General features: G+C 42.5%; 1 long non-coding RNA gene across 2 annotated transcripts in view; it reads left to right on the forward strand.

Moving 5' to 3' along the window:
• LOC130297560 (uncharacterized) overlaps positions 1-14,674 on the forward strand; it is a 41,413-nt gene extending 26,739 nt beyond the window's left edge. The window contains exons 3-4 of one of the 2 annotated variants that reach the window (XR_008849584.1): positions 12,892-12,952; positions 14,475-14,674. This is a non-coding gene — a long non-coding RNA (uncharacterized LOC130297560). Of the gene's footprint in view, positions 1-5,315; positions 5,679-12,891; positions 12,953-14,474 lie in introns of those variants that run through there. The other variant, XR_008849585.1, reaches the window with a different exon arrangement.
• The last annotated feature ends 1,201 nt before the right edge of the window (positions 14,675-15,875 follow it).

The following is a 15,875-nucleotide window of genomic DNA, read 5'->3' on the forward strand; positions in this document are numbered from 1 at the left end:
CCGTGATCAACAGTAATCAGACCCGGAGCGAACACGCTGTCTAAGCGCCGGAGTACCCCTTTAAGATCAAGTACGAGTAAAGTTACTTCTTTTTAAATGTTATGTGGCAGGTTGTTTTTGTTTTTTTATTAACATTTTTTTTTTTTTTTAAAGGGAAAAAGGGAATATTTTCAGTTTTTATTAGGGGGAAGGCTCTTTTTGTATTAAAAAAGAAACATTTTAAAAAAATTGATTTATAAACTGATCGGTGAGGGTTGGACTGCTGGGATTCATATTCCTGCATCCTTTGTTCTGGTGCAGGCAGAGTGACATCTTGAAGCTGTAGTCTACATCGGGAGCGCTCGGTTGCCCGGGGATCTGGGACAAGTGTCCTGCGACTAGCAAGCGGATTAGATAGTGGCGGCTCGGACACATCCATGATACTTGCCGGCAGGTGTAGGATTAGATATTTGGGACATTTTAATAGGTACAAGTACTCGTGTAAATGTCCAGTATCGGTCTTGATACCAGAATCGGTATTGGGATATCCCTAGTTCCTAAGCATTAAAAGGCTTTACTGACCCCAAAAAATTATGTTCAATTGAATAAAAATGTTAAGACAAATGTAATTAATTTTATTTATTGTTTACATTAAGTTTTATTGCTCTCATTTCATTGTATTTTTTACAATTACTGGTTGAACCCGCAAGACAATGGGAGCACATTGGACAAGTGAGCAAAACCCCTGTTTATTAGGGGGTATCAAGCACAGGAACCCCCGGGGTAAACTTAAAGGAGTACTTCAGGATACAAAAATGTATCCTCTATGTCGGGGGGACAAGCTTTCCCGTACGGGGCCCCCTGCTCTCCTCCTGAACGGGGCATGTCAGTGCAGGAAGTGGCAGTTGACACGCCCCCTCAATGCAGCTCCATGGAAGAGCCGGAGTCCTGCACTTGGCAATCTCTGGCTCACCCGTACAGCTTCATTGAGGAATCATGTCGGCACATGGCACAGAAGAAGCCAATCATCAGCTCTGAGGAGAGAGGGTGGAAATTCCCACATTAGATGTGAAGGCATGCAAGATAACGCCCCCTCCTCCTCAGTGAACTGCATAAAGTGTGAGCAACATATAAAGATAAAAAACAGGATTTAAGAACACAGGCTGAATCAGCACCAGTAAGCCTGGAGCATTTTTTTAAAAAAATCTCCTGACGGTACACTTTAAGGGGTCCAGTATCTGTGTTTTGGGCTACAATTTAACAAAGTTCCTCATGTAAGGTTTTGACTTTCAACCATGTATATGTACTGATTGGCTGAGCAGGCCATCACTGCCGAAACCCGAAACAAGTACATCTGGGAAGGTGGGGCCTTTCTGCTGGGATAGTTGGGACCTTGTTCTAGAGATCACGAGAGGTCTCAGAGGTCGGACCCCACACACAAAAAGACACCTGTCTCCTATCCACAGGGTTAAAGGGGTATTCCAGGAAAAAACTTTTTATATATATCAACTCGCTCCAGAAAGTTAAACAGATTTGTAAATTACTTCTATAAAAAAATCTTAATCCTTTCAATAATTATCAGCTGCTGAAGTTGAGTTGTTGTTTTCTGTCTGGCAACAGTGCTCTCTGCTGACATCTCTGCTTGTCTCAGGAACTGCACAGAGTAGAAGAGGTTTGCTATGGGGATTTGCTTCTAAACTGGACGGTTCCCGAGACACGTGTCATCAGAGAGAACAGACAGAAAAGAACAACTCAACTTCAGCAGCTCCTAAGTACTGAAAGGATTAAGATTTTTTAATAGAAGTAATTTACAAATCTGTTTAACTTTCTGGAGCCAGTTGATATATATATATATATATATATATATATATATATATATATATATATAATATATATTAAAAAAAAAGTTTTTTCCTGGATAACCCCTTTAAGGTAATAAATGGGAACAATAAGAATCTTTGCCGTTCTCTAACTTAGGCATAAAGGTTAAAAGTTCAGGACAGTAATAAACAGCTATGTCAATGGTCAATATCCCAATTCCTTATGTTGGGATTTTAACATAAAGAATTTACATGGCATAAAAAGAACTTATGACTACTTCCCTGAAAGCTTTTTCCATGGATTATTACAATATTATTATTTATTACCACATACTAAAAACTTCACAGACACATATGTCTTAGAGTGTATTGTAGTTAAATGGGCACAAACAAATTAGCGACGGCTATGTGGCACTATTGCCAAGGCAATGGAAATCAATTTTCTTTAAGGTAAATACTGCAAAAATCAATTATACCGACAGAATGTCTCACATATAGCCAACAGAATGTCTAATGCATGATGCGTGTTTCACATAAAAGGCTTCCTCTGAGGGTAATGAACAGATGTTAAGGTATTTATTAATTTTGTTTCTAACCCTCTTTATTATGCATAAAAAGCAGTGCAGTGGAGGAAAGCGTGAATTAGTACAATTTAGATATTATAAGCATAAAGTACATATATATATTTTCATAAAGACGGTGGTAATTTTTTACATTCCTCCCTCTGCACTCGATTTTAAGCATATTATACCCATCATGTTATAGAGGAGGAAGATCCATGAGTATATAATGTTGTATAGAGATGAGCAGATTTTTTAAAAGTTTGATTCTGTCCGTTCTCCGAACTCTCGCAAAAAGTTTTCGTTCTGACCGAGCTAGTTCTGTCCAAACCTATACTTTCCTAATACCCCAAAAACACATGTATAACACTGTCTAAAAGCCATAAAAGCCATGTATAACACTATTAAAGGGGTATTCCGGGCAAAAATATTTTATCCCCTATCCAAAGGATAGGGGATAAGGTATCTGATCGCAAGGGGTCCGCTGCTGAGACCCCCCGCGATCTCCCTGCAGCACCCGCATTCTTTGTGGGGACTGCATCTCTAGTTTCAGAAACCTCCGGGTTTCCGGGACTGGGGACGTGATGTCTATAGACATGAATGGAGGGGGCGTGGCATATAGTCACGTCCCCAGTCCTGGAAACCTGGAGGTTTCCGAAACTGGAGATTAAGCACCCGCATAGAATGCGGGTACTACAGGGAGATATGGGGGGGGGGTCTCTTCAGCGGACCCCCCCCCCCCCCGCGATCAGACACCTTATCCCCTATCCTTTGGATGTCAACATATTTCACTATGGGTAAATGGATGGTGCCCAGTGGTAACTGAATGGTAAGATTAAAAAAAAACTAAACTAGCTGATTTTTTAAGCTTTTCTATTCCAGGAAAATGTTTTTTTATTTATATCACCATTTATATTTATATTACCCTTTATATTACCATTTTGGGGAGTAGCAACAGGATTGGTGTCGAGATTGCCAAAAAAAAAAAAAAACTCTATGCGGCTTCTTCACAATTAGTGTAATACAATAAATCTGTCACACTAAATTTTCAATTAAAACACTGACAGAACAGATGCTATTTTACTAAAATTATATATGTGTGGTCCTACTTCTTTCTTTGTTGGTCAGTGCTCACTATCCCTCACAGAGATCTTCACCTAACATCTACTATCATCTACTATCTCTAATGAAGCTATGTGCACAGGCTTTTACAGTGGCTTTGACATCACCCCTATACTGCCTCTGATTAGCTAGGAGAGCTGCTTGAAAGACATTATGGAATTCCCTTAGTTCATATTAGCCTTTTTTCCTTTTCCTTTCTGCCATGTGCCTTAATTTTTTTTAGCAGGTTCTGCCAAACTGAACCCCCTGAAGTTTGATTCCTGGTGGAACCAAACTTTTTGAAAAGTTATGACCAAACTCAAGTACTATGGGTTCAGTTCGCTCATTTCTAGTCATCATGTACCATATGTTAACATGAAGCAGTGTCGTAAAGCAGATTTATTTATTTAGTAATTTAATTAATTATTTTATATATATATATATATATATATATATATATATATATATATTATTTTATGTTGTGACCAACTAGTTGAGATCAATATTTACACTGTATGGCACGCACTCTCCCGTAACATGTTTTTGAGCCTCCTGCGGCTATAAAATCAATAAAGGAATGTTGCCTCCAGATCTCGGTAGTGGTTTTTGAATTTTGGCATCAGATTTGCCTCATGCTGAGGAACCGAGCAACTTTGACGGCTTTAATCATAGAATAAGTGTGAGCCGTGAGCATTAATGAATTTACAGACGTAGCTTTGCTATGGACATCTGTTTGCAATTGCCCTGCTTGATCAACTTCAATTAATATGTTGCAACTCTACATCACTGTGTATCACTATAAATTGACAAAGAGGAAGGTTTAAGGGGTACTCCACTGGAAGGAGCAGCTGATAAGTACTGGAAGGGTTAAGATTTTTTAATAGAAGTAATTTACAAATCTGTTTAAAGGGGTACTCCTGTGGAAAACTTTTTATTTTTTAAATCAACTGGTGCCAGAAAGTTAAACATATTTATAAATTACTTCTATTAAAAAATCGTAATCCTTCCAGTAGTTATCAGACGCTATATGCTCTACAGGAAGTTCTCTTCGTTCTATTCTTTTTGAATTTCCTCTCTGTCTGACCACATTGCTCTCTGCTGACACCTCTGTCCATTTTAGGAACTGTCCAGAGCGGGATAGGTTTGCTATGGGGATTTGCTCCTACTCTGAACAGTTCCTAAAATGGACAGAGGTGACAGCAGAGAGCACTGTGGTCAGACAGAAAGGAAATTCAAAAAGAAAATAACTTCCCGTGGAGCATACAGCAGCTGATAAGTACTGGAAGGATTAAGATTTATTTTATAGAAGTAATTTACAAATATGTTTAACTTTCTGGCACCAGTTTATTTAAAAAAATGTTTCCAGTGGATTACCCCTTTAGTTTAATCGCGGGGGGGTTCAGCCACTTGGACCTAAGGTGATCCTCGGGCCGGGGCATTGAGAAAACGGAAGCTTGGGCGCTTTCGTGTTCATGACATCCCACCACACCCCATTTATGCCTATGGGAGGGGAGTACATAGCTATCACGCCTCCTCCCATAGACATGAATGGAGGGGGCATGACGTGATGTCACGAGGGGGCGTGGCATGACATCACAACCACGAACCCCCCGCAATCTAAAACTTATCCTCTATCCTTCATATAGGGGCTATATTTTGCGCACAATACTTCTTCTTTAATTCCATATAAGTTCTTTCATAATCTCCATGCCTTTAATAAAAATCAACAACGTAGAAATGAAAAAGTTAAATAAAAATAAATAAAATAAATTATGATAAATGCATTAAAAATTTATTGTACAACCTAACTTTTTCTAACGTTACTTCAGCTTATTTTTTCAAATTTGCTCTTCAGTCACATAAATGTTATCGATTCTTGTAAGAAAATGAAGCTGTGCGGAATATCAAAAGGAAACAGCGGGAAGTTTCAACATTTCTTATTCACAGGATTTCAGACAAGGGCTTTAACTCGGCACCATTGAAAAAGCTACTAAGTGGACATTGCATGTGGTACGAGGCCCAGCGTGGCTGCAGCCGGATTGTGAATAAAATATCATGTTTTCCTTACTCGACACAGCCGATGCCGCCGATGTTATGTGAAGATCCTAAGATGCTAACAGATGGTCTTAATGGTATACTGGTTAAAGAAATATAGCAAATCAATAATTGACAAAGAGCTACCTGGCGCTCTCATTCATATTTATTATTGTGCTGGACAAGATGGAGAATAAATAAATAAATAATATTATATTATATAATAGTATAATATATATATATATATATATATATATATATATATATATATATATAATTTTTTTATATGAATTCAAAAAGAGATAAAAACAGACATGGTCGCACATCTACAACATGCACAGTGAGCTAAGGCTTCTCGGCAAAATGTATTAAACTAATAGGTCATTAGTGTAATTAATAATCATGAAGTGCAAGCCCACTAGCCAAGTCACGGCCACCTGTATGTAGCGGGTCCCTTACTTCCCTAGCATAATATGGCGCCGCACTGAGCAGCGAAGGAAACAAACAATCCACAAATGTTGCACTGGACTTCATGGTCACAATGTTCACATGGTGGAATTTTCAAGCGGAATTTTGCCAAAATTTTTCACTTGAAAATTCTGCAAATTTAAGTGCACATTATCCTTAATAGAGATTCCACTGCCCTATTCACACAACCACAACACCAGTGCCCACAGGGGGAACAACCCACTGGCAGAGCAGCCTCAATGCCGCCTGAACCGGACCCTGAGCTGTGCCTCCCCAATGGCACAGCAACGCGGCAGCAATCAATGCCACACAGCCCCAGTGTGAACAGATGACAAAGCTCACTCACCATGTGCTCCCAGTCAAAGGCTGGGTGACTGTCAGAACGAATAGGACCCTTTGCAGCTTCCTGCCAATTAATATAGGCCTGGGCTGAGGGGTAGGGGCAGAGTGCTGACCAAGTAAAATAAAAAAAACACAACGTGAATTCAAATAGAGAAAAAAACAGACATGGTCGCACAGCTACAACATGCACAGTGATCTAAGGCTTCTCAGCAAAATGTATTAAACTAACAGGTGGTTAGTGTACTTGAAGAGTACCTGTCACCAAATAAAACTTTTAATATAGTGTTCCTTGTGCAATTAGCAGACACTTTCCCATTCACTTTTAAAATTATCAACATAAATATGTTTAAAATGTAATGGAAAAAAATGGCCACTAGGTGGCTCTGTTCTGTTCCCTGCCACAAATAAAGGGGTACTCCGGTGCTAAGACATCTTATTTCCTATCCAAAGGATAGGGGATAAGATGCCTGATCGCGGGGGTCCCGCCGCTGGGACAATCAGTTCCCGGAGCATGTTTGTTCCGGGTCTGATTACTGGTGATCACGGGGCCGGAGCATTGTGATGTAACGGCCCCACCCCCGTGTGACATCACGCTCCGCCCCCTCAATGCAAACTGTCATGCCCCCTCCCATAGGCTTGCATTCCATACCAGCCCCGTGATCGCCAGTAATCAGAACGGGAGCGAACATTGTAATGGGGTGCTGCGTGCAAGATCACAGGGATCCCCAGCGGCGGGACCCCCGCGATCAGGCATCTTATCCCCTATCCTTTGGATCGGGGATAAGATGTCTTAGCACCGGAGTACCCCTTTAATGCAGTGAGTTTGGTCTCCTCCCGGTCTGGCAGGAGTCCAAACTCAGGAAGTGTTTCTCTGCACTGAGCTTGATTGACAGCTGCACAGAGCCTCACTGAAAGCTGCCTCACGGAAACATGCATAGAGCCTCATTGAAAGCTGCTTAGGGCTTGAGGTCTTCTATTCATCACAGCGCTGCAACAATGTGAGGGCGGAAGTGGTCTCCCAGCAGGCTTCAGTGATGTCATGCCTGCTGGGAAACGCCCACTTTATCCTGCTGGGAGATTGCACTATGTGAGCAAGAAGAATGGTATGATACAGAGCTTTTTAAAGTTCCTATATTTTTTAAAGGGGGGGAAGAGGAGTGTTAGGAGTAGTCGGGGAACACAGCCTGAGTTAGTTTACAAAAGTTTACAGTCATAATATTAATATTATAATATCAATAAAAATATTCTTATTTTTTGCTGTGAATACTGGCTTGGCATATGTAATGTCTTATGCGCAGATAGAGAAAGATCTGCCAAACACAGTCTATCAGCAGTATGGTTACCTCCGATGCCTGAATGGATCTCTACTGAAACGTTAGATCATCTGCAAAGGACACAAACAATTCACAAATGTTGCACTGGCCTTCATGATCCTCATGTTCACATGGTGGAATTTCCAAGCGGAATTCCACAACAAATATTTAACTCGGAAATTCTGCAAATTTTAGTGCACATTATCCTTCCATAGACATGAATGGAGGGGGTGTGGCATGATGTCATGACTACAGCCGCCCGATACCCTCGTTCTAATCATGATGTTCAGAATGCCGGGTGCGTGCACGGTGATTGTGGGGGGGTCCCAGCTGCCTTTGGATAGGGGATATGATGTCTAGGGGCGGAGTACTTCTTTAAATAGCTTGAGTCCAGAACAGGTGAGAAGTCAAAAAGACTTACCGTATATACTCGAGTATAAGCCGACCCGAGTATAAGCCGAGACCCCTAATTTCAACCCAAAATCCCAGGAAAAGTTATTGACTCGAGTATAAGCCTAGGGTGGGAAATACCTCATCCCCCCCTGTCATCATCCAGACCCGTCATTAACATCCTCATCATCCCCTTGTCATCATCCCACACATCCCCCCTTCATCATCCCCTTGTCATCATCCCACACATCCCCTTATCATCCCACACATCCCCCCTTCATCATCCCCTTGTCATCATCCCACACATCCCCTTATCATCCCACACATCCCCCCTTCATCATCCCCTTGTCATCATCCCACACATCCCCCCTTCATCATCCCCTTGTCATCATCCCACACATCCCCTTATCCCACACATCCCCCCTTCATCATCCCCTTGTCATCATCCCACACATCCCCCCTTCATCATCCCCTTGTCATCATCCCACACATCCCCTTATCCCACACATCCCCCCTTCATCATCCCCTTGTCATCATCCCACACATCCCCTTATCCCACACATCCCCCCTTCATCATCCCCTTGTCATCATCCCACACATCCCCCCTTCATCATCCCCTTGTCATCATCCCACACATCCCCTTATCCCACACATCCCCCCTTCATCATCCCCTTGTCATCATCCCACACATCCCCTTATCCCACACATCCCCCCTTCATCATCCCCTTGTCATCATCCCACACATCCCCCCTTCATCATCCCCTTGTCATCATCCCACACATCCCCTTATCATCCCACACATCCCCCCTTCATCATCCCCTTGTCATCATCCCACACATCCCCTTATCATCCCACACATCCCCCCTTCATCATCCCCTTGTCATCATCCCACACATCCCCCCTTCATCATCCCCTTGTCATCATCCCACACATCCCCTTATCATCCCACACATCCCCCCTTCATCATCCCCTTGTCATCATCCCACACATCCCCCCTTCATCATCCCCTTGTCATCATCCCACACATCCCCCCTTCATCATCCCCTTGTCATCATCCCACACATCCCCTTATCCCACACATCCCCCCTTCATCATCCCCACACCCCCCCCCCCCCCCTTCATCATCCTCTTCTCATCATTCGCCCTCAGTGGTCTTCAACCTGCGGACCTCCAGAGGTTTCAAAACTACAACTCCCAGCAAGCCCGGGCAGCCATCGGCTGTCCGGGCTTGCTGGGAGTTGTAGTTTTGAAACCTCCGGAGGTCCGCAGGTTGAAGACCACTGCGGCCTTCAACATGCGGACCTCCAGAGGTTTCAAAACTACAACTCCCAGCAAGCCCGGGCAGCCATCGGCTGTCCGGGCTTGCTGGGAGTTGTAGTTTTGAAACCTCCGGAGGTCCGCAGGTTGAAGACCACTGCGGCCTTCAACATCATCCAGCCCCCTCTCACCCCCTTTAGTTCTGTACAGTACTCACCTCCGCTCGGCGCTGGTCCGGTCCTGCAGGGCTGTCCGGTAAGGAGGTGGTCCGGTGAGGAGGTGGTCCGGGCTGCTATCTTCACCGGGGGCGCCTCTTCTCCGCGCTTCCGGCCCGGAATAGAGCCGTTGCCTTAACAACGACGCATCTGCGTCGTTGTCAAGGCAACGTGACTATTCTGAGGCCGGGCCCGAAGCGCTTAGAAGAGGCCTCCCCGGTGAAGATAGCAGCCCGGACCACCTCCTCACCGGACCACCTCCTTACCGGACAGCCCTGCAGGACCGGACCAGCGCCGAGCGGAGGTGAGTACTGTACAGAACTAAAGGGGGTGAGAGGGGGCTGGATGATGTTGAAGGCCGCAGTGGTCTTCAACCTGCGGACCTCCGGAGGTTTCAAAACTACAACTCCCAGCAAGCCCGGACAGCCGATGGCTGCCCTGGCTTGCTGGGAGTTGTAGTTTTGAAACCTCTGGAAGTCCGCAGGTTGAAGACCACTGCGGGTGGGGGAGATCACTCGAGTATAAGCCGAGGGGGGTGTTTTCAGCACGAAAAATCGTGCTGAAAAACTCGGCTTATACTCGAGTATATACGGTAATAAAAAAAAACTGTAAATGTGGAGAAGTGATTCCGGGCACTCGGAATGAGGTTACACGCAAAGTTCTTCCATTAATATATTTGCCAAAGCGTTTCCTTGATTAATTCTCCGGTGGGTCGTCTCTCATACGTTTAATTGCGCGACTATTCTAACAGGATATCCAGCGCAATCTGTTCGATTTTTCTAGAGCTAATGCTCTTATCCAATTAATTAATGACTTTACCTGAAGATAAATAGCAAATAAAACAGTAACACAAGAGAATAAAGCATATTAAGCTGTGCACATAGACACAACAGCTTCTCCGATGCTTTGAATTAGAATTAATGGCACTTCTAAAGCTTTAAATCGCGATGTGAACTCTCTCGGAAATTCTTTTCTCACTTGGTTGAGGAAATACGACTGCAGTTTTCGAAATATTATATTTATTTATTTTATTTACCAAACTAAACATTAAATATATTGTTCCTTACGTAATTATAAGACACTTTGCTATTTACTTGCTGATAAAATTCTCAACCTTTATATGTTTTAATGTGATTGAAGAAATGGCCACTAGGTGGCTCTGTTCTGTTCCTTCCCGGCCTGGCAGGAGACCAAACTCAGGAAGTGTGTGCGGGGCATGGTGAGGCACCTGCTGGTGAACGCCCACTCTATCCTGCTGGGAGCTCACACCGTGTGAGCAAGGGGAAAAGTATGATACACAGCTTTTTAAAGCTCGGAAATATTTTTTAAGGGCAGAAGGGGTGTTAGGAGGAGTTAGGAAATATAATCTGAGTTAGTATAGAAAATGTGGTTAATTTATTTTATTTCATTTTAATTTAATATATTTATTTAGATTTATTTATTTATATTCATTTATTTGAATAATTAATTTATATAATTTTTTTTATTTATTTATTTCATTTTATTTATTTAACATCACTTTCCCATCTGCTGTTTTCATAAGGTGCTAAAAATGTTAAAGATCTAATTAATTATTATATGTTGTTTTTATGTCTATGCTTTGTTTGTTTGTTGTTGTTTTCAGTCATATATATAGGACACAAATCCGAGGCAAGAAGTTTTCAAGACTCGTTCTCCTCCACAGTGCTCTCTGCTGACACCTCTGTCAGTGTCAGGAACTGTCCAAATCCCCATAGCAAACCTCTCCTGCTCTGGACAGTTCCTAACATGGAAAGAGGTGTCAGCAGAGAGCACTGTGGTCACACTGGAAAGAACTACACAACTTCCTCTGGAGCAAATAGCAGCTGATAAGTACTGGAAGGATTAAAGGGGAATTCCAGGAAAAAAACAAACTTGTTTTTATGTATCAATTGGCTCCAGAAAGTTAAACAGATTTGTAAATTATTCTATTAAAAAACTCTTAAAGGGGTTATCCAGGAAAAAAAAACTTTTTTTTATCTATCAACTGGCTCCAGAAAGTTAAACAGATTTGTAAATTACTTCTATAAAAAATCTTAATCCTTTCAGTACTTATGAGCTTCTGAAGTTAAAGTTGTTCTTTTCTGTCTATGTGCTCTCTGATGACACGTGTCTCGGGAACCGCCCAGTTTAGAAGAGGTTTGCTATGGGGATTTGTTTCTAAACTGGGCGTTTCCCGAGACACGTGTCATCAGAGAGCACTTAGACAGAAAAGAACTACCGTAACTTCAGAAGCTCATAAGTACTGAAAGGATTAAGATTTTTTAATAGAAGTAATTTACAAATCTGTTTAACTTTTCTGGAGCCAGTTGATATATATATATATATATATAAAGTTTTTTCCTGGATAACCCCTTTAATCCTTTCAATAGTTTTCAGCTGCTGAAGTTAAGTTGTTGTTTTCTGTCTGGCAACAGTGCTCTCTGCTGACATCTCTGCTTGTCTCGGGAACTGCACAGAGTAGAAGAGGTTTGCCATGGGGATGTGTTCCTAAACTGGGCGGTTCCCGAGACACGTGTCATCAGAGAAGAGCACTTAGACAGAAAAGAACAACTCAACATCAGCAGCTCATAAGTACTGAAAGGATTACGATTTTTTAATAGAAGTCATTTACAAATCTGTTTATATTTCTGGAGCCAGTTGATATATATATATATATATATATATATATATATATATATATGTATATATATATATATATATATATATATATATATATACACAAATAGTTTTTTCCCTTGATTACCCCATTAAAATTTGTATATAGAAGTAATTTACAAATCTGTATAAAATGACTATTTGAGGAGTTCATTTTATAAAAAGGGGAAATATTGTCATAATAGTCAAGGTTACCGCGGCACAACCACAGACGTGCACCCGCCCCCCATGGTCTCAAGATATGATTAATTTTGAGATTGTGTATAGTGAGAAATCCTACAAGTTTGGGACCAGGATGACCTCACGTAGAAAATGACGGTCGCAGAAAGGAAACAAATTGCCCATTTACGGCTATCTAAGAATATTCCTTGGGGTTACGGGATTTATGGCACAAAATACTGTCTTTCGGAAGATTTGAAGGAAATTACTTCCGTGAGTTGATCTAGCGGAAGCGCGACTCATAAATTTACGATGGAACTAATAACGGAAAAAAGTTCCCTTTCTCTTGCGGGTTGGGAGGGGGGGGGGGTACCCCCCCCCCCCTCCCAACCCGCAAGAGAAAGGGAACTTATTTTTAATATGGTGTAATATCTTATTTTTTTATTGTATTTCTGGACACGGTGGGAGCAGATACTAGATATACGTATTCCATGTTTTTATTAATGTTGAAATAAAATAGAATTGCAGTCCCGGATAACCTCTTTATCGATATTCCTACATCCTTTCTCACTCACAGCTGACAACGAACAAGAGCAAAAAGGAATCAATACGGAAAATGAAAGAACAGGGGCGAAAAGGTGAAAACCGAGCGCAATTTCGGGAACGCTAAACTTATGACAACATGAAAGACGGATAATTATAGAGGCTTAAAATATTGCTTTGTAGCATTCAGAATCCCATTGAATAGTCTATGTTTGTAAACTACAATAAAATGTATATAGAGTAGCATAAAGGTCATAAGGTCAGCTGTCGGGCTGCATGATGCTTACTGCTCCTTTCATACTGTGGTTATGGCACAAGAGGGATCCTAACCACTTAAAGGGGTACTCCGGTGGAAAACAATCGTTTTCAAATCAACTGGTGACAGAAAGTTAAACAGATTTGTAAATGATTTCTATTAAAAATTCTTAACCCATCCAGTACTTATCAGCTGCTGCTCCACAGGAACCTATGTAGTTATTTTCAGTCCGACCACAGTGCTCTCTGCTGACACCTCTGTCCATGTCAGGAATTGTCAAGAGCAGGAGAGGTTTGCTATGGGGATTTGCTCCTGCTTTTTACAGTTCCTGACATGGACAGAGGTGTCAGCAGAGAGCACTGTGGTTAGACTGGAAACAACTACACAACTTCCTCTGTAGTATACAGCAGCTGACGAGTACTGGAAGGGTTAAGATTTTTTAGTAGAAGTCATTTACAAATCTGTTTAAAGGGGTACTCCCGTGGAAAACTTTTTATTTTTTAAATCAACCCCCCATCCCCCCCATGTCATCATCCCCCTCGTCATCACCGACTATCAATCCCTTCATCAGAGGTCTTCAACCTGCGAACCTCCAGATGTTGCAAAACTACAACTCTCCGCCCGGAACGTCTAACCCTCCCCACCGGACGGTCCCTGCAGCATAGATGGCCCGGACCAGCTCACCCTAACTTCCCTCCGAGGGGAGGTGAGTAGAAAACTGAAGGGGGGGGGGGGGTCTTGATAATGGCGAAAGCCGCAGTGGTCTTCAACCTTCGGACCTCCAGATGTTTCAAAACTACAACTCCCAGCATGCCCGGACAGCCGATGGCTGTCCAGGCATGCTGGGAGTTGTAGTTTTGCAACATCTGGAGGTCCGGAGGTTGAAGACCAATGAGAAGGGATTGACAGGCGGAGAGATCACTCGAGTATAAGCCGAGGGGGGGGGGGGCGTTTTCAGCATGAAAAATCATGCTGAAAAACTCGGCTTATACTCGAGTATATACGGTATTACTTTTTTTTTATTATTTTATTATTTCTCCGGCCACAGTTGTATTTTTGCATTTGGATGTCGCGAAATACAGTATATTGTTTGTGTCCTCCAAAGGGTTTAATCATGGATATCACCATGATCGCTGAGGTTCGGCATTAGCGGTGAGTCCTGGCTGCCGATAGCAGCCGGTACTCATGCACTTGTTTGCATTGAAGCTTATAAATGGTGGCTATATACATTATATTATTTATATAAAACTAACATAAAATTAAATTTATTATAGAAGTCAAATAAAACTTTGCAGTTATTACTTATTGCTTTAAAATATGTAAAACGGCAATTTTTTCTTTTTCTTTTTTTTTTTTTACAGAGATGATAGAAAAATGCCGCTGTTGAACTCCAAGACAATATTTTTGTTAAATTGCGCGGCTCCTTCCATTCCGAGTCAAGGCTTCATACCTCAGACATTCTCCAAGATCGTATTCCTAAGAGATCTAATTTCTTTCCCTGTGTATTAAATCTGACAGGCACAATGGATTATATCAATAACACATCTCAGCGTAGAACTAATAAAATCCCTTAACTTATTTTTCTGTCTAATATTATAGGAGATAATGCGCTTCCTCTCGCTTATTGATTGGCATATATTGTTATTAGTAATATTGCAATTCACAAAGTTGTCACTAATCTTAAATCATTTCTATTGCAGCTACATTCAATGTGATAACTATTTCTCGGTACAGACGGCATCCTTCATTCCTAAAAAGAGCGTAATGAAGGTCAATATCTTTGGCGTAAAACGTAGTCATTCGTGTGACTTGGGATGAATTCACTTTAGATCCTGAAATTAAAGGGATACTCCACTGCCCCAGGGTTCGGAACATTTTGTTCCAAATGCTGGGTGTTGGCTGTGGTGACGTCACAGCCAAGCCCCATCGTGATGTCTAGCCAGGCCCCCTCAATGCAAGTCTAGGGGAGGTGGCTGTAAAGTTAGTGTAGTGTATGATAGTGTCTGTACCTGTGTTTGATGGCTGGTCTTGCAATTCTTATATGATCTTTGCCCCGATGTTCATTTTAGCAGCATACAAAATGTGTGTTGTCTCAGGCCTTTCCCACGTTGCAGTGCGGCCCAAGACATTACATCACTAGTCAGCTGTTGAAAGGAATCATGTCTGTGCTTTAAAGGGGTACTCCGTTACCTTGCTGTTGGAGCTCCGCTCTCCAGCGTCCGGAAGTTGTTGTTCCGAACGATGTGTGTGCCGGCTTCCATGTTCAGGGCCGCCCCTCGGGACGTCACGTTCGCCCCCTCAACAAAAGTCTATGGGAAGGGGGCGCGATGGCTGTCGCACCCCCTTCCCATAGACTTACGTTGAGGGGGCGGCCATGACCTGGCGAGGGGGCGGGTGTGACATCACGAGGGGCAGCCCTGAACACAGAAGCCCGCACACACATAGTCCGGAACAATAACTTCCGGACGCTGGAGAGAGGAGCTCCAACAGCAAGGTAACGAAGTACCCCTTTAATGGGTGGAGTGACCGCTGGGTGGGAGGGAGATCATTCTCCAAAGGGCTGTAGGGAATTGTAGTTTCAAGCACAGCACGCATGGAAAGGAGCCTAGCTGTGCTGCAATGGGTGGGAGGATTGATGTGGGGTGGGGAGATAGGCCACTTCCCTTCTAGAAACAAGGGATCCTGGGGATTGTAGTTGGTGGGAGGGCACAGAAACAGGAAAAAGTCAGTTCACACAAACAAGGCAGCAGCATGATGGGGGA

Source organism: Hyla sarda, chromosome 13 (assembly GCF_029499605.1).
Source record: "Hyla sarda isolate aHylSar1 chromosome 13, aHylSar1.hap1, whole genome shotgun sequence".
Classification (NCBI taxonomy): domain Eukaryota; kingdom Metazoa; phylum Chordata; class Amphibia; order Anura; family Hylidae; genus Hyla; species Hyla sarda.